The sequence below is a fragment of the Protopterus annectens genome, chromosome 8.part1, assembly GCF_019279795.1.
Source record: "Protopterus annectens isolate FY-2018-M chromosome 8.part1, PAN1.0, whole genome shotgun sequence".
Classification (NCBI taxonomy): domain Eukaryota; kingdom Metazoa; phylum Chordata; order Ceratodontiformes; family Protopteridae; genus Protopterus; species Protopterus annectens.
The window spans coordinates 503134580-503161787 of NC_056742.1; positions in this window are offsets into that span (position 1 = coordinate 503134580).

Here is a 27208-nt window from a genome sequence, read left to right on the forward strand (position 1 = left end):
CCAGGATGTCTTCCTCATAAGTAAGGGAAAGGGCCAACACCCACATGGATACTCATTTATAGGAGTATGTTGTCATGACATTGGCTATTGGAAGAACTACACAGCTGCTCTGCATGCAGTTAGCAAGTGGGGAACCCCAATAGGTGCACAGGCCATCACCTGGTCATGAACATCACTTACAAGAGCCATGCTGCCGCCTATTCAAACCAGCTCTATCCCTGCAGTGCACAGGGAGAGAGAGAAATAATAACAATAAGCACATTTGTGACTGATATCTGTAGTCACATACACCTATACCGTGTTATGTCAGCCAATCTGTAGTCACATGCACATATACCGTGTTATGTCAGCCAAACTGTAGTCACATGCACATATTCAGTGTTATGTCAAACTACCGGCAGGTCTGTGAGCAATGGCATTGTAACATAATAGCCTACTTATGACTGTTGGACATCTTCCAGGTTATCACAGTGATGTCAAAGCCTACTGTGCAATCAACATACTAATGTATGATGCAGCTATATTAATACAGTATCATTACTGATGTCCCCATTTGACACCCATTTATGTGTACCACTGTCCAGACTTACTGCTGTAACAGGATGAGAAGTATGACTGAGCAGCAAGACTGTAAATACAGTGTGCCATACTAACATAGAACAGAAATGTATACCAGGTATCTCCTGAGCACATGTATGTATGTATGCATATACTCAGCTGGAAGGCACAAAACTAATCAGATTGGTTTCAAGCAGTCAGGTTGTGCATGTTGCACATGTGTGTTATATCAGTGTCAGTGCATACACCAGACATATATGTGTACAGCTGCTGGTGGTCGCATTGCCCTGACACTGATGTGGGTACTGGAGTAGGCATGATTATCAGGTATTACTCAGGGAAGTGTTCACCTGTGTTATGACCTTCTGTCTATGCGTACCACTACCAGCTATATCAACACCTATATACAGTGGATATCACAAGTGCACACACCCCTGTTGGAATGCCAGATTTGTGTGCTGTATGACAATCAGACCACAGAAGATAATTTCATAATGCTTCCCATCTTGAATGTGACCCCAATCTGTCCAATTCCATTGCAATGCAATCAAAGGTGTTTCTAGGAAGGTGAGCAACTATTGCCAGGTGAAGATGTGTTATGATGTTAGAGTCAAGACAGATGAATGCTGTAACCATCTCAAGAGGTGCATACACAAGTTTAAGGGTGTGCTCACTCATTCAACTGACTTATTGTACTGAGTATTTTTTCCATATGTTTTCACAGACCATATTATTATGTTTTCAATTGAATTGTACAGGCTATAGGTCACACTACAGGTGGGATTTGTTATGAAATGAGATATTGTGGTGTCATGTTCCAATTGCACAAATACAATGCAGTGTATCACGAGTGTGTACCCTTTATAGCCACCATAGCTATATGGACACAGCAGTACCTGACCTGTATATCCAGCCTCCATCAAGGTAGAGTAATCCCCTTTGGTGGACAGGAGCAATACACAAACCACGCAAATGTTTGCTACATTGGCTGTACAGGGACACATAGGTACAGGCAACAACTTTGAAGAAAGTCCACCTATATCTGAGCAAGCAGGCAAGTTCACAGGTGATGTCCTGTAAGGCTGACTATAACTGTGAATCAGACATATCCACACCACCAAGGACAATTGCAACCGTGTCTCCACATATGTTGTTCGTCTCAGATGAAACACAGTTCACCCTGTACTGGGGGTAGAGAACACCACATACACACATACCATGGATATAGGCAACCTGCATCACACAGGTTAGGTAGGAACATCACCACCCTGCCCATCCCACTTGTACATGGAGATATGCACATCAACCACACTCCTCACCACAGCAGTGCTGAGCATGTACATATTATCTACTGATGGCAACAACAGCATATCTCCATGGGGCATAATAACATCAGTGTCTGCCTCCTAGCTCCATCACACACCACAGTCAAACACAGACCTCCCACCATGCACACACCATCCACATGGAAGATGACCGCTGTCAACCCTCTACACAGAAATGAATGGAAGATATAGGATTATGCAATCAAGTGTCCAGCATTGGTGGAAATAAGATAGCTCAGGGACAGGTGTGTAATGCAAGCTGCTATAGCCATGATAGCTTGGAAGTTTCTGGTCTAGTCTGGATTATTTGCAAGTAATATCCACTGTTGATGTGCATTTTGACAACCGTATGAGGTCCTGTGACCTTTTTCTGTTTGTCTTCCGGGTAACATGCAGAGTGCTCGCCTACCAGCATTCTCTGTTGGGGAAACAGACATCATCACCCAATATTTGATTGGACATTATGCCCTGTATGACTGCATTGGGGTAATGGTGATATCCAGACCATAGCCTGCTATGGGTCCACATCTATGTCCCTAGACTGTCAGTGCACATTCCTCAACACCCTGCAATCTCTGATGGTCCAATGCAACACTGACATAGTACAAGTCTTCAACTACCCCTCCAACACCTGCGGAATGTAACCAAGCACCAGTACAGTGGCCCAACACTTCTGGGATTCATCATTTCCATTGCCCTGGACCAGCTCATACTGACCCATGGTAGAGGATGCAACAACCTTGACCTGTGTTGACCACTTAAATATGGGACTGTTGCTCATCCACAGATGTCAATCCCTGCATGGTGAGATCCACACAGGCTGTAATCAACATGGAATTCAACATGTCAGCCACACCCCCCACAAAGATAACCACCTGGAAAAAAACACTCCAAAGCTGACTTTGCAGCCATGAAAATGGGTGAATGACTTCACTGCATCCATGGCAATAGGAAATAGCTGCATGAATGTGGAATCATACACATAGTACTGTACAAACAGGTACATGAATGCATGGTACTAGCCAGAGCCAACGGAACCCAGACACTGTCCTCCAAACACTGGGAGACAATGTGATGGTCAGCTGCCATTACTAAAGTGTACATCAGATGGAGGACACTGTTGCAGGGAAAGGTGGTGTCCCATGACTGTTGATCTCCCTTATTAGCCTCAAACACAAATTTGGATCCCTCATGGAGTCCCTGACAGGTATCTATGGCAGCAGAGATGCAGCAGACACTGACAACAGTCACAACAGCCTTGATAGTTATATCAACAACATCCACAGCATTAAACTCAAGTGCTGCGAGTTACTGCACAAAGCTAATACCTATCCTGAGACAACAGATATTGACCACAATCTTGGCAACACATTCAGTGCCAGCTTTACCCCTCTCTCCCTCAAGTGAAATGCTGAGCAAATGTGTTCTCACTTGCTGTATCCCATTTCCATTCTAGGTTTCTATTTGTTACCAGGATGTGGCCGTGCAGCAAGACCACAGGGTATGGCAGTGTGGTGACACATCCACCATGTCATAGGCAGGGTACAGTATGTGCACAGTAATTTGCGGTCTGTAACAGTGATTGCATATGCCTCACAGATTATAGGGCTTAGGGTTATACATAGGTACATGTTGATGTACATCTGTTGTAGAATGGAGAATGATGCATGTTCTAGTTTGGGCACACCTCCAATTGCAAATGACCACAGCCACCGGGGATATTCATCAACCAAACACACTGGGATTACTATTCACACACACACACACACACACACACACACACACACACACACACACACACACACACACACACACACACACACACACTTGCCAGTACTGACATCCATAGGTTCATTGCATCATAGGTGTGTAGTAGGTGAATGGGACTGAAGGCTCTACAAGACTAGCCCAAGGAAATACCTTGGCATCAGGCCACATGTCAATAGTCCCCAGTGTGGCTCAGGAGTATAGTCACTGGAGTGGTCCCCAGGGGTGGGTATTGTATTCCCCATCCACTCATCCAGGTTTCTGTTGTAGATGGCCAGTGATGTGCACTGCTTCCCATGTATGTGATCTATATTCCATAGCATGGGCAGTGTCTGGGTTGTGCACATGTCCCACATGCATGTTCTCTGACATGTGGAAAGTGTGCTTGAGGTCTCTGGAGCATGTTGTGTTGACAGATTGGTATCTTCTGATGTAGCATTCCTGACCTCATTTGGTGAGACCTGGCTATGTAACTGAGGTAGTGATTGCACCTATATTGACAGTATGATACAGGTATTCAGTGGAGTTAGTGGTGTCTGTCCATACAAGGTATGTGTATAAGGCATGGTATTCCCTTTGTGGGGTACATTTTCAGACACTAAAGTTGCTGCAGGTGTCCACTGGGGAACATGGCAAAAGGGCCACTGTACACATTGATTGGGCTACTGAGGAGAGGGAACAGGGTGCCATGTCCTTTTACTTGCTGGATAACACACACTCAGTCAGGAGATGTAACACATCAAAGTACTTTCTGATGTCAGTGGCACTGTTGTGGTCAACAGGTAAGTAGTCCACTGCAATCACCGTGGGTACTATCTGTGGGGCAATATGCAGGTGAACTACCAATATAGTGGTTGTTGCCTAGCCAAGTGTGTTTGTGTATGATACATGGGTGGAGAGTGGTCTCTGAGTAATAGAAGGGTTGCCTATATTGCTCACTAATCCATACTGACACATTTAGGGCTGTGGATTGTCTATACCAACCTCCCCACTGTTTAACAACTGCTGGCCTTGTAATGTGGACATTGTGACATATACTAGGTCCTCAACATAATAATTTAACAAACCCCCCCAATGGATCCTGTTCTTACACAATCACACCGACCCCCTCACAGGATACTGATGATACACACACACACACACACACACACACACACACACACACACACACTTGCCATTACTGAGCTTCAAACCCCTAACTACCTATGTATTGCTACTACAGTGTACCGCATTTATTGCGCAAGCCACAAAGCTTATAGGATAGATGTTGTCCCAAGGTACTTCTAAGGTGAGGAACATCACCAGCCCTTGTAAATACTGGTATTAGGTGATGTAGTTGATGAGAGATTCCATAAAATATTTTACCCTACACACATTTACATTTGCCAGGGGTGAGGTTCAAACCTCTATCTAACTATCTTTTTTGGACCATTATGTTTCACATTTACCACATGCACCACTGATCTTACATGGTTTAGGGTTGCCAACGTGAACTTCTAAGGTGGATGATATCTGCAGGACTGCTAAAGTCAGTCACTGAGATGTGTACTGGGTGTAAATGGGGCCAAAATATTTGAGTTGCGGACCTACATATTTAGACATATGTACACACACAAACACTTGCCAGGGAGAAGATTCAAACCCATACCTATGTAGTTATTGCTACTACATTGTTCCACATTTATTGCATGTGCCATGGAGCTTACATGTTGGAGAGCTTTGAAAAGCTATCTTTGAAGGTGAGTGACATCAGTAGCAGTGCTAAGGGAGGGGTAAGGAAAGTGTTGTAATTGTAAATGACCACAAAATCAGGTCTCTACAAGGTGCACACACTCTCTCACAATAACACAGCTGCCAGGATCAGAATTGGAACACCTACCTAACTAGTTTGCTAAACTATACTATTACACAGTTATTGCATGCGCCATGGAGCTTATATGTTGGAGAGCTGTCCAAAGGTATCTTTGAAGGTGAGTGACATCAGCAGCAGTGCTAAAGGAGGGGTAAGGGAAGTGTTGTAAGTGTGAATGACCACAAAATCAGGTCTCTACAAGGATACACACTCTCTCACACAAGCACTCACATTTACACAGTTGCCAGGATCAGCATTGGAACTCCTACCTAACTAGTTTGCTACACTATAGTATTACACAGTTATCACAAGCGCCACAGACCTTATATGCAGGGGAGCTGTCCAAAGGTATCTTTGAAGGTGAGTGACATCAGCTGCAGTGCTGAAGGAGGGGTACAGGAGATTTAGTGAGTGTGAATGGCCTCAACCATATTCATCTAGAAACACACACACACACACACACACACACACACACACACACACACACACACACACACACACACACACACACACACACACAACTGTAAATTTGACAGGACTGAGATTACAACTGCCACATGGATACCTATTTGTACTGTAGTGTTACACAGTTATCACAAGCACCATTGACACTATAGGGATGAGGGCTAACCAAAGGTATTTCTACAGTGAATGACATCAGCACATCATGTGATATCGGCCAATGGGATGGGTACTGGGTGGGACAGGCCTCATAATGGGATTCTCTCTGTCGCTGTACATCTTTCTCTTCCCCACGTCTCTGTGTGTGTATGTTTGACATATTATATTATGTTGGCCTTAGATATGTGCGTGTATTCCTATCCAATGTGTGAGTGTGAAGTATCAATGGTGTACAATTTGGTATGTGCGCACAGACAGCTGCCAATAACCGATAACTGTAGTCCACTGTGTTGTGAGACATGGGCTTCATTTCACTAAGTGTAGGTGTATGCCCAGTATGACCTTCTATATTGAGTGTGTGCATCCATTGCAGGGAGGGTTGGACTCCAGTGCAGGGTTTTGTGTGCTACAGCTACACCTAGCAAACTGTTTCTGCAGGATATCTGTAGATAGGTTGCCAATATGGACACACAATGGGCTTAACATACAGGGGACACTGTAATTATTGCTGTCTGTGCTGCTTGTGTGGCATGTTTGGTTGCAGCATAGATATTCTGACATATGTACTGTTTTACACTGTGATGTGCCATGTCATCAACTACTGACAGTTATCGTTCTTTGCTCACAGTTATTTATCGGGAAATACAAGATGAATGAAGCTGAGACCAATATTCTGAGGCATGTAGACCACACATTCCGGCACACACCTGCCATTGTGGAGGGGTAGCTACAGACAATAAACTGCTGGTTTTGTATACATGGTGCAGCACCTTGTTAGTATGTTGGCTGGGGTTCCCCTCTTTATGCTTTTCCCAACTTCACAGAATGGCCATATCCTGCTGGGGCCATACCTCTCAGCTGTTCAGATACACCCAGGTTATCTAGAGGCAGGAATCATAAATCTGGTCAGATTGCCTTCACATTGTGGTTTACAAGTGTTTTGTGGCTATTCATTAATGGGTTTGCAGTCGTGAGTAGTATGGACAGACATTTCAGACTTCACACACTCCATGACATCCATGCTTCTACACCCTCCCCCTCTGTTATTCTCTCCTCCACCTAACATTATGTAAGCAATATCTCAGAGGTATCCCTATAGTTGGGCCTTTATCCTAGTAGTATTTATGGCCTGATACACAGTCCTTGCAGTAGGACATGGGGAGGCATGCTACTGGCATTTGTCAACATGGCCTTGTATTTGTTTTCTGTTTACTGTATTAGATTTTTAGTTGGGACCCCCTGACATTCCATGCATTGGCACTATGAGTGAGGCATGGGCCTTTGCTAGAGGAATCTAGGCCATTTGAGAGTGCGGCAGGCCATCTGTTACTGCATTTCTACATGGGACTGTGGGGGGGGGGTGCACATCTGCAGACTTTAACATTTGAAATGACTGAACTGGTATTGTGGTTACTTTGTTTGCTTCCATTTCATACCTCCACCCTTCCCACCTTGTTGGATCTATCTTTTTGATTTTTTGCATCTTTGAGTGATGAATCTTGAGGTTATTTGCTTTGTAGATCATGCTTGAGTCTCCTCTGAGCTTGAGATGAAAAATTGTTGAATGAAGCTGGGTTGGACAGCAGTATGTTCGTCAGGAACAGGTTTGAGCAAACTTTTGTAAGCATTTTGGAGGAAAACTTGTGCTTTCAGTTCCAGCTGCAATTTTTGGAGGATTTTTGGCCGCTCCTTTCGTCTTTGGTCAAGTGTCAGTCTCTCTTGGTCTGCGTATGAGGGGGAGAGATGAGTGATGAGATCTGTGGGTGAGATATATCCCTTCTGGATGATGTGGTCAATCATCTTCCTGAACCCTGAATGAAATAGATGTGTCGACCTGAAGGTCAAGGTGTGCAATGGGGTGGTCCTGTTGAACCTGTCTTCTTGGGTCGGTGGATTGCCACCTATACCTCGATATGGGGGTAACCTTGTTTCCTTGGAAGGGGGGATTGCTACCTATTTTCTTGGAATTTAACTACTTTGCATTTCGGCTGAATTTCTATCCGTTCTACTTTGGCCTACCACTCTGAGCTATGTCTTTCATGAGTTTGTGGAGCCTCACAGTAGCTGTCCTGCAGTCTTTGACAAACTTGTCAGCAGTAACTGTTCAACTGCAAACTCTGTCCAGTTGCAGTGTTTGCCAAGCAAAAGAGTGGAACAGCCCACTTGCACTGTGGGAAAGTGTTTGTGAGCAGTGGGCCCAGGACATGACTTCATGGCACCTCAGCCTCTGAGTACCTATCACTGAACCAGTTTGCAACCCATCTTGTAATGTATGGGTTTATTTACTAGTTTTATAGGTTTATCTGATGGATGAGTGGGGTATTGTGTCAAAACCTTTTCATGGATTTACAAGTGTGTATGGTATTTTGTATGAATCAATGCTGCCTTGCTGTATCAAAATGGAGTCAGTTCCCTAGGTAGGGCAGGACTAAAGTTGACAAAGTAAAAGTCCTTGGATCCAAAGTTCTGAAATTCCCAAACGTCTTTAAAATCCTGGAATCATTTATGAGATCCATTATGATCCTCAGATCCAGGCTTGTCATGCTAATGGGATGAAAGCTAAGATAAGGTAATGAGGCCTAATGGGAATTGGATTCAAGCACACCAGCTGTCTGCAACTGCCTCCCTGTCCAGGTGGGACATGAGTGAGACGTTCCCTGGAGGCTATCCAGAACTGTGAGACTCCTTCCTCGTGTAGTTTGTGGAGCAATGAGCGGGGACACCATCAGGGTCCATGGGAGCACACAGCTATGGACTGGGAGCAGCAGTTCTTGCCTGGGCGACCATAGAGGGCCCATGGCTACTGTCAGGGTGGTATGCATAGAATCCTTTTTTTTTGGGGAGGGTGACATTTTGGGGTCCCTTGGTCAGCCAGTATGTTGGCAATGTCTGTAAAATTCAGTATCATTTTCAATAATTCTGAGCATATCTGGGGGGTCTTCTGGAGTTTCTTTTCTGACATAGCTAAATACTTCCTTATGGTCATAGAGTCTTATGGTTTTATTTTTCTCAAAATTATCCTTGGATGATTTTATGATCTTATTCTTAGCTTTGATTTTACTTATTCAGTGGTGCTTTTCCTTTTAAGTTTTCTTTTTTGTCTTAAGTAGCTTTCTCCTTTTGTGTTGTAGTTGTTTGTTTGTGGGGGTCCACCCACCAGGGGTGGCTTACCTGGTGTGCAAAGGTCTTTGTTTTGCTTGGGATTGCCTGATCCATGCAGCCTGCAGGTGCTGGTAGAAGGCATTTAGTGCATGTGCTGCGGGTTGAGTAGTTTTTTACCGCCCCGGGGGGAGCCTTAAAGGAGACCACACTAGTCTTAAGGTGTGACCTCGTCTTTCGAGAACTTTTTTACTGTGTCTTTTTTTATTGGGGTTTGGGGTGGGTTAGGACGGTAAAGCGAGATTAGTTTGTGATCTGATTCTCACCAGTGTTGGAGTATACTTCAGTGTTGTTGAACATTGTGCTCCCCATGATGTGATGATGTATGTTTCTCCTCTCCTCTTGTATGGATGGTGTTTTCCAGCATGTTGTGTTTAGTTGAGTGAGTTTTTTGAATTTTTGTTTTCGGATTCCTTGAAGTTGTGAGTGTCTAGGTTTCCTAGTTATAAGTCACCTTGTATGTAGGTGGTGTAGATGATGGTGTTGATCCAGTGTTTATCTTTTCAGGAGTCAGTGAGGTTGTGGTGAGGTTCCGTGAGGGTGGCCTGTAACTGCGAACATGCCTGCAACATGCTTGCCTATGTAATTGCAGTCCGATGGTTTTCCGATGCATGCGCCGTTACCACCAAATCTTGGTGTGTGGGTGTCCTTGATGAATATGGATACCCCCACCTTTCTTGGTATTGTGGTATTTTGGGGCGGGGGCGGGGCATGATATGAATTAAAAGGATAGTGCTGCGGTGCTCTCCTTGAACCAGGTTCTGGTTTTCTGTCACAGCACAGACATTCCATTTTCTCCATACTGAGAAGGGCCTCGGTGCGTGCATCTTGAGAAGACTTACTTGCATTTGATTAGCCTTAGTTTTTTTTTTTTTTTTCTTTGTTGTGTTCTAGGGTGGTAGGTTTTTTTGAGCCTTGCCTAAAAAGCTATGGGCTGGGTAATGGCTTTTGCTTTTGCCCGGAATCCCAGGAGGGGTGGGCAAGCCGCCCCCTGTGTTAGAGCAGCGTGGCTGTCCAGCATGTCATCCCAGGCCAGACATTGGATCGATCCCTTTGAATGACACCAGAGTTTAAGCCAATTGTTAAAGCTGATCATCTCATATTGTATTGTGACCTATCATGTAGAAAGGAGGCATATCAGTAGAGTACACATGTTAGATCTTAATGGCATACATTTCAGTTTCTGACTTCTTACTCTTCAGAACTGGAATGCAACTGCCAGACCTGTTGTAGTATGTCTGTGTAGGTCTGGTGGGGGGCTGTTCACCATTGCCATCAATTGGAGCCTTAGCCCAGCCTTTCTTCATGGTTATCTACACCTGTCCTGCTGGGTGAGGCTGGAGGTGGATATGTGACCTTCATTGACATCCATGTGTGTGACCTATTGACACCCACAGTTATTTGAGCCATCACATGTACTGTGGTGGAGGTTGTCACCTTCTGTAGTACTGCCTAGTATGTTGACACCAGTATTTGTTATGAACTTCCTGCTGTCCCATATAGCTATCTGCTACTATCCCATTCAGCCCCCCAATCCCCTTGCATGCTTGCATCCATATCATACATACAAGTATGAGAACATACGACTCCAGTCAGTAATTGATAGGAAGGGTGACTTACCTTGCTGCTGAGCCAGTACTGAGGATGGTGCTGCATGGCTGACTATGTTGGCTACACATAGTGCACTCCCTGTACATGGTAAAGCTCAGGTAGTGTCATGTTTAGCATCCCTTTTACTGCCTGTGCAAGTCAGAAAGAGGTATCAGTCACTGGGTCCCTACAGTGTCAGTGTGTGTGCTATGCGTTGCCTCTTTGCCAAGGCCTGGGCATACTGTGCACACCTCATTCTGCTTACAGTGGCAGGCTCAGGATGTTCCTCCTCTGTGTCCCTCTGTGCCTGTGCTGGCCTTGGCAATGGTGGGGGGCTGTGTGGCCCTGCCCCATGCTATTCTTGCTGCAGCTGTTTCCGCAGGATCATATTGTGTAGCACGGCACATACTATGAACATTTGTGTACATGTAGCTGGTGAGTACTGCAAGGCTCCATGGGATATGTCAAGGCAGCGGAACCGTGACTTCAGCATCCCAAACACATGCTCTACAATGATCCTGGTTTGTGTGTGTGCCTTATTATGGTGTTCATGTTCGGGTGTGTGTGCATTTCTAATGGGTGTCAACAGCCACGGCTCCAGTGCATAGCCAGCATACCTCACTAGATGGTCATATAGGATGTCCCCCCTGGCAAATGCCTGATACAGTTGTGAGCAATGCCAGATGCGGGAGTCATGATAGCTTCCAGGGCTGCCAGCACACACATTCATAATGCCCTGGGCATTGCACACAACCTGGCAGTTGATGGTGGGGAAGCCCTTGTGGTTTATGTAGACCCTGCCCCACTCACTGGGTGGTGCTTTGATGTGGATGTGCATGCAGTCTATAGCACCAACTACTTCAGGGTATTCTGCTATACGGTGGGAGAGACGCATACGTGTGGTCAGCACCTCATAGGCAGTGGAGAAATATATGTGCTCATTGGCATGTAGTGTCATGGCATCCAGGAACTGGTGGAGTAACCTCGATGCTGATGCCTGTGACACTCCCATGATATCTCCAGTTGGTCTTTGGAAGGTACCTGTGGCTAGTATTCTTGGGATGGGTTCCCTGTATTAGTTCTGTGTGTAAGGCATGGCCGGCACAGCTCAACGATTTGCTGTAGAATGTCCCTGTCCACCCTATTGTGCTCTATTATCTCCAGCTCATGTAGGCCCTGCTAGGCTACCCTGGGTCTTTACACTCTTCTCCTCCTCCTCACTGTGGGTCAGTTGTCAGTATTCTTCTCATCACCACCCTCAGTCTCTAGCAGCAGCAGCCTCTAACATATTTAGTTATTTTTGCCAGTTAAAAATCCCCCATCTGTGTTCACCGGTGGTGTAGAGTTTGTGGGAAAATCAGTCTATAGGGTGTTTGCATAGTTTATATTAGTGTGCTGGGCTGCCGCATGTGTAATTGGCAGATTCTGATACATTCCACCTGCCAGCTATGCTAGTTCTCCTTGATTGCCTTCCTACTGCTGCTTCCCCTTCCCAGTTCCTCCCTATTTAAGCCCCGAGGCACACCACGCATACCTAGTTCTCAAGTGTAAACAGTTCTGTATTTCCTCTGTTTTGTTTTGTTTTTTTGGCCACTGGGTGCCGTGCACACCCGTTTAGCTAATGTAAGCACTTTTAAGCATAAATGGTCCTCCCTGGAAGCGAATACACTCTGCATTTCATGGAATAAGACAATACAGCCTCAGACACACCCCCTTCCTTAGCTGTGCTTAGCTAAGGGCAAACATGGGCCACAGACCTCCAATGAGCTTACAGCAAGCATGACATACCCCCTTATGAAGTCATTCATCTCTTATACTTGCACTGTTGTATTGCTGCACCTACACAGTTAGGTACAAGCTGACACTTTGAGGAAATCTGTGATTCAGTATAACTCCCCTCATTTGCATACCCCAGTGTGTATGTCCTTAGTTACTGTACTTAGATGGACCCTTTCCCCTTGACAACCAGTGCTCTCTCATATTGTTTACATTCTGCATGGCATTGACTATGATGAAAAAAATGCATAATTATCTTAAAATTCACTTTTCTCATTTTTTTTTTATTTTTGGCACGATCCCGTTTGCGTATCGCTGCCCTAAGCTTAAACGGCCGTGATCGGCCAAAAACAAAAAGTTTCATTTAAAAAGAAAATAAACATTTATTAATGCCAATGGCCTTATATTTGGCCATTGGCATGTGTCTTTGACTGCAATACATGCTTTCCATGAGCAGTCCTACCTCTGTTTGCTCAGATGCAGAAATGTATTCATTTACTACCTGAATACATTTCTGCTCTGACACTGTTCCTGCACGGAGTCCGGTCAGCTTTGTGGATCACAAAATCACCTCATTTGCATTGTTTTTACCAGCAAATGAGGTGATTTGCATATTTGCCAGATTTCCGTGCAGGAACAGTGCAAGGCCACTGGTGCACGTGAAAACGGCACTTTCTTGGATCGCTTGGTGGCCATTTTCCATGTAGGAGCTCCTACACTGTTCCTGCATGAAAAACGGACATTCCTGAATCCCGGAGTCAGTGTCCTCATTTCCAGAATACCCTGACATAAAGTTATTGTATTGCGTACTTCTCTCTGTGACACTCAATTATTATGTGATCTTGCTGTTGTGTACTGATGATTGTGTTGAAGAAAGTTGTACATTAAGTAATTCAAGCTCCTCACAACACTCAAATAATATCTCTTCCAGGCTATAAGATGTTAAAGGACTATTTTTATTTAGAAAATCTGGTAAAAAATTGTATGTTTTTATGAAAGAGCAGCACATTCAAACCACTTTCACATGATTTGATGAAAGGTGGTGTTTTTTTTAATTCTCTATGCTATTTTATAACAAAGATGTCAGTCTTAAGTTAAATGGGTGACATGGATATGTCTGTATCTCTGTGCAGTATTTACATGTTAATGAAAAATACTGATCCTTATACGAAAAGCCATCCCACAACTAGTACACTGTTACCAGGTAAACAAATTAATGGGTTAAGTATTGCAAATCCTGGCCAAGAGTGAACAGACCATATAAAACTATAGCAGACAAAATATGCTCAGGAATCCCACTAGATCAAAAACTTTAATAAATTAAAAGGCATTCATAAAAGATATAAACCCAAAATGTATTCTAAAACCACAACTTTTATTTTTTTACTGCTTTGAAGAAGGGCATTAATGCATGAAAGCTTTGCATCTTTTTTAAGTGCATTTTGCTTTGTTAAATGTTTAGCACTCCTTTGTTATAGCACTTTTACTGACTCATAGCAGCTCTGACAGTTGTAAATAATATGCTCCTCTTTGCATATCTGATGGTCAGCATGATTGTCCTGAAGATGGTAAGCATACATGTGTTTTGTTAGCAAGTGTTCTAGAACTTGGCATGAATATCACGTTCTAGAACTGATCGTGAATACTAAGTAGGCTGCACTGTGATAATAGGACATAATGTGTTCTGTTGAGAAGTGTTCTTGAGCTGCTCATGAATAGCAAGTAGGCTGTCTGTACTATGAAGGCTAAGACAACACATGATCTCTTAAGAAAGGTTCTACACCTGATCATGATTACGAAGTAGGTTGTCTGTACTATACCCGTGACTGAAGTAGCATCATCTTAAGTTGAAAGTTTATTGATCAAATAAAGTTCCACTGGATATAATTCAAGATTCTGATGCAGAATTTAAAATAACTATGAATATGGAAAATGAGTTATTGTAGGTAGTAAATTTGAATATGGAAAGTGAGTTATTGTAGGTAGTAGATTACAGTTCAATGAAAACAGTCTTTTGAGTGTTTTTGACATTTCCTATAAAGCAAGGCTGTATTCTTTACTGTCAACACATTTCATTTTATAATTTTAACAATTCAAATATATCACCCCAAGAACGGTTCAATGATAATGACAAAGGAAACCCCCAGACATTGGACCCACCCCAATTTGGTTTCATCAAGGGCAGCTCATGTCTATTCAACCTGGTGGAGTTCTTTGAGAAGGTCACCAAAGCAATGGATGAGGGCAAAATAGTTCACACTGCTAACCTTGACCTGGCCAAGGTATTTGACACAAACTTAAGAGGTTAGGTACAGATCCTTATGTCACCTGGTGGATAGCCATCTGTCTCATAGACAGGACCCTGGAGGTTAGAACTGGGGAGTCTTCCTCTACAAAGAGGCCAATTACATGAGGAGTCCCTCAGGGATCTGCTCAGGGACTGGTCCTTTTTGTCATTTATGTCTGTGAAGTTAAGGTCAATGTCAGTGGTCTCTGGCTGACTAGATTTGCAGATGATTGAAAATTAGGAGCTGTCATAGAATCCCCCACTGACACAAATGTTCTCTAGGAAGGACTGACACAGACAAATAACTGGTGTCAGAGCCATGGACTAAAACTAAATGTCAAAAAATGTATAACAGTATCCTATGGGATGTCCACCCCTGGTAACTATCATATTGACAGCACACCCATAAGAGCTGCCCCAGTAGTTAGGGACTTAGACACATGCATAGACAGTAATCTACCTCTGACCATCATGTGTCGAAAGTAAGTTGTGCAACTTATAAATAAAGTTATGGCATCGCGGTCCAAGGATGTCATTGTTCCACTGTATTTGGCATTCATCAAGTCTATTATTGAGTACAATGCCCCCTTTGCTATGTACCTAAGTAGGCATATCCAACAACTGGAGTGCTCACAAAGGTTCCTCACTAAAAGTGTACAGGGCACAAGTAATATGTCCTATGCAATCTGCCTCATGGTCCTATTCCTGATTTCTTTCTCCTACAGACTGTTGAGGGGAGATAATACAAGGCATAGGAGTAGTTCAACTTTGTAGGTGACAGGGAGACATCTGGATTTAGAGTGGGTGGTGTGGTGGTGTTCCTAAGGGGTGGAGTTGGAAAGGACTCATTAGGTTTGTTTTCAATTGACTTGTAGAGTGGAATCGTTTTTTCAGAGGCTGTGGCGATGACTGGGAACTCATTTTCAAGTTGAGCTGGGTGGACTCCTTTGCCTACTTCAATTCTTGCTGGTCTGGATAGAAGGAGGATACATTTCTGGACCAGAATAAGAGAGATTTTTTTTTCTGGTGTTTACAATGTGGTTATGTAAGTTACATGACTGTTACACCATAAACCAAGGTATTAAAAGGGTTTACTTGTTCTTTTGGCATACCACTAAGATCTGGGAAGTCTGACATTTTAGTAGTTTTTTTCAGCTTTTAAGAGGATCCAGAGATCATACATTTTGTTTTGGATGGGTTTAGGAGTATCTCATGGTTGTTTAGCCAAGAATTAAGTGGAGATCAGACTGTAGCTGGGTATGAATAGGTGAATGTGTTGGACTGAATTGAGGGATAACCATGCCATCAGTGTAAAGAGTGTTAGGAAGATTAAAGAGGTTGTAGGGTAGTTTGTGAAAAAGACTTTAAACAATAGTGGCATCAGTATGGTGCCCTGGGTTACTCCTTTGGTAAGGGATGCTAAAGGCAATAGAGATGAACCAACTTTGAATTTGAAGTACCTGTTTCCATTCATTTCTAGAGTCTTCACTGTTAACAATATGACCCTCAACAAGTCACTTAATCAGAGAGAGTTCTGTGACCCCTCAGTGGCCTCCTGGATTGCATACCTAATAATGGCATTTAGACCTAGACATGGGACTCAGTTTTCTGCCAGTAGAAAACATTTTTTACCACTGGTGGTAGCTGTTTCCAGTTCAGATACAGCCCTACCATCGTGCTTAACTTGAGGAGGTGCAACACCATGGTGGGCTGTCTAGCATATTAAGAATGTAAATGAGGCAAACTGAAGAGAAGCATGTGATAATTAGTCTTGCACTCTCCCCCTGAAACACCTGTGGTAAGTGTCTTATACAGCAGAGTGATTCACAGAAGCACTCAGTTGCATAGCTACATTCATCCACTACTTTCAATAGGTGAGAGCAGCTTAGACATAAGTACCAGAGAGTTTAGTGGACAGGTAGTGTTGTGTGTGTGTGTGTGTGTGTGTGTGTGTGTGTGTGTGTGTGTGTGTGTGTGTGTGTGTGTGTGTGTGTGTGTGTGTGTGTGTGCATGTGTGTGTGTGTGTGCGTGTGTGTGTGTGTGTGTGTGTGTGTGTGTGTGTGTGTGTGTGTGTGTGTGTGTGTGTGTGCATGTGTGTGTGTGTGTGTACATGTGTGTGTGAATGTATGAAGAAATATGAGTTGTGTTAGGTTACTTTGCATGTGTATTTGAGTGCATGTCTGCCTGGTCACATTAGGTAGATTAGTTAGGGAATAGCTAGGGTAGGGTGTGTGTGAGTGTGTATGTGTGGTTATGGGTGAGTGAGTGAGTGAGTGAGTGAGTGAGTGAGTGAGTGAGTGAGTGAGTGAGTGAGTGAGTGAGTGAATTTGTGTGTGTATTTTTGTGAGTGCACATTGGGTGGGAATGTTGGATATATGAAGTGTGTGTGTGTGTGTGTGTGTGTGTGTGTGTGTGTGTGTGTGTGTGTGTGTGTGTGACAGTGAGAGACTTCAATATCTCTCAACTCCCTTGCTTGTTAGCTGTTGAAATGATAAGATTAATTCAGAAACATGCAAATTCCCTGATAATAAGGTCTTTCCCGTTTGCAACTTATGTGTCTTTGAATCACTGGTTACATCTAGATCTAAGAATGTTATAATTCCATTATACTTTGCCCTCATCAGACCAATAATTGAGAACAATGTTCTCTTTTGCATGTACCTCACAAGACATCTACAACTGTTGGAGAGACCACAGAGGTCTCTCTCCAAGAAATTACAGGGTGAACAAAACAAGTCTTATGTGGAAAGACTGAAAGCCCTGTCACAGTATTTCCATCTTCTGCACGTTGCTAAGGTGTGACCTGTGCCTGGATTACAGGGCAGTCTCTAACCCAGCCCTGATGGAAATGTTACACATTTGTAAATCAAACTGTACAAGGGTCACTTCACAGATCTTAATCTAGCCTTTGACATGAACAGGTCATGCTGGAGAGATAGATACATCTCCCAGAAACTGCTGCTTCCAAGGAACAAGCTTCCAATTCATGTGAAACAGAGCTCCTCCATAATCCTCTTCAAATGAAACCTAGATCAATGGATGGGTGACTGCAAATTCACTCCTGGGGGTGGTGCCCATGTCCCTCCTGGACAGAGGAAGTCAGTATTAACTACCATAGACCCTTACCTCTGTGAGCTTCACTCACCTAACCACCGACAATTGGCACAACTCAGGATAAATATGGCTAGGCTTGTAAGGGCTCTAGGGCCGTTAGCCTAGTAAACTTCTATGAACCTGTGAACAATTGTGCTAAAAGGATGTTTTTGCCACAGCCAGGCCTGTTTCTGAATCCTAGCCAGAATCTATCTAGTTAAGTGACTTGCTCTCATTCACACAATAGGGAAATGAAGGCTGTAGGAATGAAAGCTTGTACCACAGGATGTAGCTTGTCAACAGCTCATAGCCTTAGCCTTCTCTACCACTGACAAACATTGCATTTCACATGTAACGGCCTACAGAGTGACTATGTTCTTTCTCACTGAATACATATTTTTAATCTGGTTTATGCATTTGTAATCGATTATGAACTAGTTTCCAAATCATTTTTTAAGTAATTTGGGAATATGCCCCTTAATGGGCATTAGTAATCTGTTAATATTTCACTTAAACCATTTTTGAAATGCAAAATACTTGTTTCAAATTGGTCCTATAAAATGTGGCCTTTTGTTAGCTTTGCTACCTTTTCAAAAACCCAAGTGTGAAAGAATACAGGTTGTTGTATTAGCCAGAGCTGGAAAAAATTTGCCCATTTTGAGAATCAGACAACTTCTAATACATATTTAACCACCCTGTGGTGAAGGGAACACTTCTGTGACGTTCCTCATAATTCCTCTCCTGCTAAAGCTCTTTTCAAACAGGTTTATATTTTCTTTTTTTACTGTTTGGTAAACAGATTAAATGCCCATTTGACTTTTCCTGTTTCATTAACTTTATACTGGAATGCAAGATTTTAAATGTAACTGTTTTGTACAAGGTATCTGATCCTATGAACACCAGAATAACATCTTCAAACATAATCTTGTTGGGCCTTATTGCATATACCTATGTACACTGTTATATACTAACAGAAGAGCAAACACTTGTCTGCATCTTCAGATTTTAACTTTGCCAAAACAGAAGGAGTGTGTTTTTATTTTAAACGTCTATTAGATCATGAAATGCAGTCATTACTTCATAGCATGACTTGGCTAACCTTCTACCTCATTCATGGGGGTGGCTTTAGCTGCTGTATCAGTGTGTTTACCCCCCTGTGCAATGTAGAATGCACTTATTTGTAATGTGTTTCTGGTATGCCTTACTGTACAAATACCCTCAGTCCTGGCACTTTGTTTCCTTTGCTTAGAATTTTCTCTAATATCTAAGCATGTTACAGGCATTTGCCTTTCAGAGTAACTATATTTATCTTTTGCTTCACATTAATAAACACAAGAGTCATTGTGTATGCTCATCAGCTTGCCACACATTTTTGAAATATTCAGGGTTGCTTAAAGTGTTTTTGTTTCAGCAGGCTTATAGCCAGACAAGTTGTAACACAGGATCAAATGTACAAAAATCATGTGCCATTAACTTAATCACAAGGGAAGTCCTCCCAGGACTATCCTTAAAAAAAATAAAAAATAAAAAAAATAATAGAGCATCTCTTTGCCAACATAAACAATTATGACTTTTTCATAGTGCATTTGCTGGGGCATGTGATATTTCTACCTTTATGGTCAAGTTTTTCTTCATAGTATCCAATATACAGTTTGCCATTTCCTGAGAATTAATATCCCTAAACGTTTGTGTTAGTGATAGTTTTAATTTCATTTATGGCATTTGCGAGATCAGAGGAACAAATCTTGCAGTGCCTTCAGTTTGCACCATAGTACAGCAGATCCCATAAGATATACTTCACATGATAAACAAATCCCTTTTTTAACTCAGCCCAAAGGCCAAGAGAAATATTCTTTTTTCATTTTTTGTTTGTTTTTTTTTTTTTGTGGTGGTGACATTTTTAGAAAAAATTAGCTGAAATAGATGGTTCTACTAGGGATCACCAAACTACATTACTGCGAACAATGAAATGCCAAAATAATGCATGAAACACATAAAGGAGAAAAAGTGTTTTCTGTGAGGGCAAGCCGTCCTGTGCCCCCAATGTGTGGCAAACCCCCACACCCTCCGAACTTATGTATACCAACTTCACTGTTGCACCAACTTGATTTAAGCAGAAATCTCCTAAAAAGAGCCTGGTGCACATTTCAAAATGACACCAGCAAGGATTACCCATGAACAATCAATGTTACATTTCTTGGTGTCTTTTTCTTCAGGCAACTGATGCTTCAGACTTTTTCCTTTCAGTGGAGTCAAAATAGCTTCATTATTGACATGCAAGTAAGTATAAAATGTCTCAGGTAGCTCTGCACTAATCAAAGTAGCAGCATCAGCCATACATTTTTTAGATTCTCAAAAACCTAATGAACTTCAAATGTCCACTGTACAGGCTTCTAAAAACCCGTTTCACTGACAGCACAGCGTGTTGTGCTTTTGCCTTTTGAGGTGAACTTTAAAAAATATCTAGAAACGTTTTACTGCTCCTTAAGCTTTTGTGTCCATGCTTGTCTCAGTGAGTGATTATCTCCTCTGCCCTGTAACAATTACTCTGAGAAACTTATTGTATTTTACAAAGCACTAGATAATACACAATACAGGATCCGGTAAGTCCAAAGGGCATCCAACAAACAACGGCGAATAAACAAAGTAAACGTTTAATGCAGTAGTTTGAAGCACTTTTCGTCTGCAAAATGTGCAGACTTCCTCAGAAACATATATAAAGGTTACAGTCAGTCCTTATAAAGGAGATCATACTCACTAATTGCTAAAAACATCAATAAAACAATTAAATACGATTAATTAAACAAAAGGTTACCATAGACACAAACTCCTCCAGTCAATTGACTCCACCATCATCCTAAACATTAAGAATGTGAACTACATTATCTAACTCTAAAGTAAGTTAGTAAATCAAAGGCTTCCGTAATGAAAACCGCACTACAACTTATACGATGTATATGTGTTAATACTGATTGTGTTTTCTTTCAGTACTATGTAGTGCCCTATCAAAGACATTGATTTAGTTGTTGTGACTGTATAATGTTGTATAATAATCTGATGTAAAATAAAATAAACAATGTGTAGCATAAATGTAAAACATTAAGCCCACACTGGGCTATCTCTGTGAACTTCTAAGTTTTAAAACACTACTTATTGAACACGAGTCATTCAATCCTGGAAAGGAATACGCATTAAGCCTAATTTGCCATTTAAGTTCTGATTCTTCTAAAAGTAAGGGTAAGGGAGCTTCCCTCTTGTTTTCAAGTATTTGATCAATAACCAAAAACTTAAAACTATGTTCATTGTAGCTACAGGTGTGTTTAGCCAGTGCATTCTCCTGTTTTTTCTTCATAATGGCATACTGATGCTCGTATATTCGTTCACGTAATTTCCGCTCCGTTTTTCCCACGTAAAATGCGGAGCATCTCTGACACTTAGCTAAGTAGACAACCATTCTGGAGTTGCAACTAGCTCTACATCTCAACCTGTATACCCTGCGTTGTATTAAAATTCTGTTACTTTCTTCAATGTACCTGCACTGATTGCAGTTTTGGCATTTAAAGGTGCCAGGTGTCCTTAAAAAACTAACACAAGGTTGTTCCAGAATCATTTTCAGGTTCTTACCTCTCCTAAAAGTTACCTCTGGGCAAACTCCTACTTTGGCATAGACCATGGGGTTACTTTTAAATAAACCCCAATTCTTACCAATAAGGTCAATGCAATGGTGACTATGCATATTGTAAGTCATAATAAGTCTTGGACCCAGGTTGCTAATATTAGTGACCTTACTGAGTGAACTAGTCGATCCAGAAATATTTGTGACATCTATGTTGACCCCACTGTCAGTTGAGACCAATCCAACATTCAAAATGGGTTTGTATATCCCATTCAACCTTTTTTACTTAACCGCATTAATCAAGTTAACAATAAGGTTTAACGGGTAGCCTCTGTGTAAAAACATACTCTTTAGTAATTCGCACTCACAGTGAAAGTCGACATCCAAACTCACTATACGGGCCGCCCTAACCAACTGACCTTTAACTACTGAACGTTTCTGGTAGTTAGGATGGCAACTACTGAAATGTAAAAAAGAGTTGGAGTATGTATCTTTTCTATGAATACTTGCCACGTAACTTTTTAACTCCATGTTTTTAGCCAACCAAATATCAAGGTAAGCTATAGCTTGATTGCTGTATGTCGAAGTAAAATGTAAAAAGTCTGTGGAAGTGTTAAAGAAATCCAGTAGTATGTTACCAACTGTTTCATCGCCCTTAAGTAGGATAAAGATGTCATCCAAGTAACGGGTATAAAACACTATATGTGTCATCAATATGTCCTTAGTAAAGACATATTCTCTCTCCCAATAAGCCATTACCATGTTGGCTATACTAGCTCCACATGGGGAGCCCATAGCAACCCCAACCTTCTGTAAGTAGAAATTATCACCCAGCATAAAATAATTGTTAAACAAAATTAATTCAAGAAGTTCTATTGCCAGGGAAATTTCTGCAACAGTGGCTCCATTTTTCTTCATCATAAGGCTCACCCAATCTATTCCTATGTCCTGAGGGATACAAGTGTACAAATCTTTTACGTCTACCGTTAGAAAGTTATAGCTGATGTCAAAATCTATCTCGTCTACCTTCCCTAAGAAGGACCATGAGTCCTTACAAATTTGATGTTCAAAGGACAAGTATTTCTGCAGGATCAAATCAACTATCTTTGCACATGCATAGGTAGGTGAGCCACGTCCATCCACTAATGGTCGCATAGGGGGGTTCTCTAAATCCTTGTGAATTTTAGGTATGCCAAACAGGTAAGGATATCTAGGATATAATGTAATCATAAAGTTATAGTGTTCCTGCTGTAATCTACCTTCAATAAACATGTCCTCAATCCCATTCCTTATAATAGAGTACGCCCTGTTAACTTCAGATCTAGAACTCAGTTCATATGAGGTGTTATCCAAAAGTTTTAACATGCGTTCAAAGTAGTCATTATTGTCAAACACTACTACACCCCCACCCTTATCTGGCTTACAAATTCGAATGTTATGTGTCCTGATATACTCCAAGTGTTCCTGTTCAGTTTTACTAATATGATCATTGTTATGAACATAAAAGTGGTCAAATCTGTCTCAAGTCTAGTTCAATCATCTGTTCAAAAATCTGAACTAATGGGTGCAAGGGAGGATTAAAGGTGCTGGGAACCCTAAATAAATTAGTATTTAAATTATCTGCATTTCCTCCTAACATCAAATTGAAGTTCAATTTACGTACATACAATTTAATGTCCAAAATTGCTCTTACAATATCAAATTTTTGTTTAGGGACATAAGTGTGACCTTTCGACAAAAAATCAGCTATCTCACTAGAAACTGGGACAGAGGAAAAGTTGTATACTTTAAAATCACCAGTAAAGTTAGTGATGATTATGGGTTTTGCTTCCATACACATAGAAGAACCACCATTTCCACCATTATTCGTAACTGGGCCAACAAAAACGTCAGCACTAGTTTGACTGAAATCCTCGCTCAAACATTCTGTATTTTGTCCGAAACTAAGTTCCATCAAACTCACAGAGGTTCTGTTAATACAGTCAGGAACGCTAATCAAGTTCTGCGTTTCCTGAACTTCTGTTTGTTCGTTTTGTTCGGAAAAAAATTGTTGTTTAGTTGTTTGGGAATTGCACTCAAACGACTGCTGTCCCGAAAATTCTGAGACTTACTATTAAGATTCTGCTGGCCTCCATAACTGTATTGTTGGTTACGGTTCTGAAGTCTTTCACTCCTCCTAACTTCAGCTTCAGGTTGTGAGTTAATGTTGTCCGAGTCAGTATTAATACTCTGTGTTGTGATATAAACACTAGGGTGACTCTTAGCGTGTATGTTTGAGTTATTGTTAGACAAAAAAGCCCCGTTACTGTCAAGAGACTGTTTCTGCAAATTAGAGGGACCTTGCCAAATTTGAGAAACAGATGGGGTAGGGAAAGCAGTCCCCTCCCCATAAGCTTTACAGTCGCGTTCCAGCTTCTTTACTTTAATGAACTTAAGTTTTTCCAGGTATTGATCTATACTGTTGAACGTGTGACTGTACTCATACTTGTATCTCACAAATTCATTATGCATTTTAATACTCGAATCCAAGTCTAAAACTTCTTTACTCAAATCATTCACCCACACAGATTAGTGTTTTATCATTAGTTCCAGTAGTTCGGAACCTTGTCGGTCAAATAACAAAATTAACTCATTGTGAAAAACAGAGTTAGGAACCAACCCTGTTGGAAACTGGAAATGTCTTAAACCCTTTGGTACAACCTTCCGTGCCAAACATTCACGGAAGTAAGAGATTTCTAATTGTAATTTCTTCAACTTCACTAACATGTTGTCAAAATTTTTAAGTTTAAAAACAATGTCCGGTGAAGTATTTACCTCAGGGTTACCTCCTCCATTTTGTGCGTGATGCTGACTGTTCGAATTCGTAGGGAAGGAAAAAGAAAAACCTTCAGCTAACCAGTTATCCAAAGCTGGTAACCTTGTGTAGTTATTATCATCTAAGCCAGTTTCAGGATTCCTCCGTTCCTGCATTCCGTTAGTGTTCAAATTAATGCCCCCTGTATACCGAACACCTAAAACTGTAACAGGGTTGGAAACAGCTCCTATTCCATCTTCGTTAGGTGAACTCATCACCGTAAGTATGTGAACTCATCACCGTAAGTATATTCCGTGTATTGGTACCTAAATTCGAAATTACTGGCTCGCCTTCAGTTGGTCTAAATGGTGGAGTCCCTCGAACATAATTAGCAACAGCCGGCATATTGTTGCTGGAAGTAGAATCACTGGAAGGATGCAACAGGTCCTTCAAGACCTGCTGTTGAGTGTCAAGATGGTCAAGTCTGGCACACATTTTGCAGACGAAAAGCGCTTCAAACTACTGCATTAAACGTTTACTTTGTTTATTCGGCGTTGTTTGTTGGATGCCCTTTGGACTTACCAGATCCTGTATTGTGTATTATCTAGTGGTTTCTTGGTTTATCTGTATCATTTGAAGTTTTTATGGCTTCAGGATCTGTTATAAGCCCTACTGGCTTCTCAGCAAACGCAACGCCTGAACTTTTGAGGAGCTGTGATAGTGCTGCGGTTGCAGCACCAGCTTTATCTAATTCTGCGAATAATGGCTCTTTATTCGACTCTCTTTTAAAGAGAATTGACTCTTTGTGTGCCGGACTTGACCATCTTGACACTCAACAGCAGGTCTTGAAGGACCTGTTGCATCCTTCCAGTGATTCTACTTCCAGCAACAATATGCCGGCTGTTGCTAATTATGTTCAAGGGACTCCACCATTTAGACCAACTGAAGGCGAGCCGGTAATTTCGAATTTAGGTACCAATACACGGAATATACTTATGGTGATGAGTTCACCTAACGGAGATGGAATAGGAGCTGTTTCCAACCTCGTTACAGCTTTAGGTGTTCAGTATACAGGGGGCATTAATTCGAACACTAACGGAATGCAGGAACGGAGGAATCCTGAAACTGGCTTAGATGATAATAACTACACAAGGTTACCAGCTTTGGATAACGGGTTAGCTGAAGGCTTTTCTTTTTCCTTCCCTATGAATTCGAACAGTCAGCAACACGCAAAAAATGGAGGAGGTAACCTTGAGGTAAATACTTCACCGGACATTGTTTTTAAACTTAAAAATTTTGAGAACATGTTAGTGAAGTTGAAGAAATTACAATTAGAAATCTCTTACTTCCGTGAATGTTTGGCATGGAAGGTTGTACCAAAGGGTTTAAGACATTTCCAGTTTCCAACAGGGTTGGTTCCTAACTCTGTTTTTCACAATGAGTTAATTTTGTTATTTGACCGACAAGGTTCCGAACTACTGGAACTAATGATAAAACACTACTCTGTGTGGGTGAATGATTTGAGTAAAGAAGTTTTAGACTTGGATTTGAGTATTAAAATGCATAATGAATTTGTGAGATACAAGTATGAGCACAGTCGCACGTTCAACAGTATAGATTAATACCTGGAAAAACTTAAGTTCAATAAAGTAAAGAAGCTGGAACACGACTGTAAAGCTTATGGGGAGGGGACTGCTTACCCTACCCCATCTGTTTCTCAAATTTGGCAAGGTCCCTCTAATTTGCAGAAACAGTCTCTTGACAGTAACGGGGCTTTTTTGTCTAACAATAACTCAAACATACACGCTAAGAGTCACCCTGGTGTTTATATCACAACACAGAGTATTTATACTGACTCGGACAACATTAACTCACAACCTGAAGCTGAAGTTAGGAGGAGTGAAAGACTTCAGAACCATAACCAACAATACAGTTATGGAGGCCAGCAGAATCTTAATAGTAAGTCTCAGAATTTTCGGGACAGCAGTCGTTTGAGTGCAATTCCCAAACAACTAAACAACAATTTTTTTCTGAACAAAACGAACAAACAGAAGTTCAGGAAACGCAGAACTTGATTAGCGTTCCTGACTGTATTAACAGAACCTCTGTGAGTTTGATGGAACTTAGTTTTGGACAAAATACAGAATGTTTGAGCGAGGATTTCAGTCAAACTAGTGCTGACGTTTTTGTTGGCCCAGTTGCGAATAATGGTGGAAATGGTGTTTCTTCTATATGTATGGAAGCAAAACCCATAATCATCACTAACTTTACTGGTAATTTTAAAGTATACAACTTTTCCTCTGTCCCAATTTCTAGTGAGATAGCTGATTTTTTGTCGAAAGGTCACACTTATGTCCCTAAACAAAAATTTGATATTGTAAGAGCAATTTTGGACATTAAATTGTATGTGCGTAAATTGAACTTCAATTTGATGTTAGGAGGAAATGCAGATAATTTAAATACTAATTTATTTAGGGTTCCCAGCACCTTTAATCCTCCCTTGCACCTATTAGTTCAGATTTTTGAACAGATGATTGAACTAGACTTGAGACAGATTTGACCACTTTTATGTTCATAACAATGATCATATTAGTAAAACTGAACAGGAACACTTGGAGTATATCAGGACACATAACATTCGAATTTGTAAGCCAGATAAGGGTGGGGGTGTAGTAGTGTTTGACAATAATGACTACTTTGAACGCATGTTAAAACTTTTGGATAACACCTCATATGAACTGAGTTCTAGATCTGAAGTTAACAGGGCGTA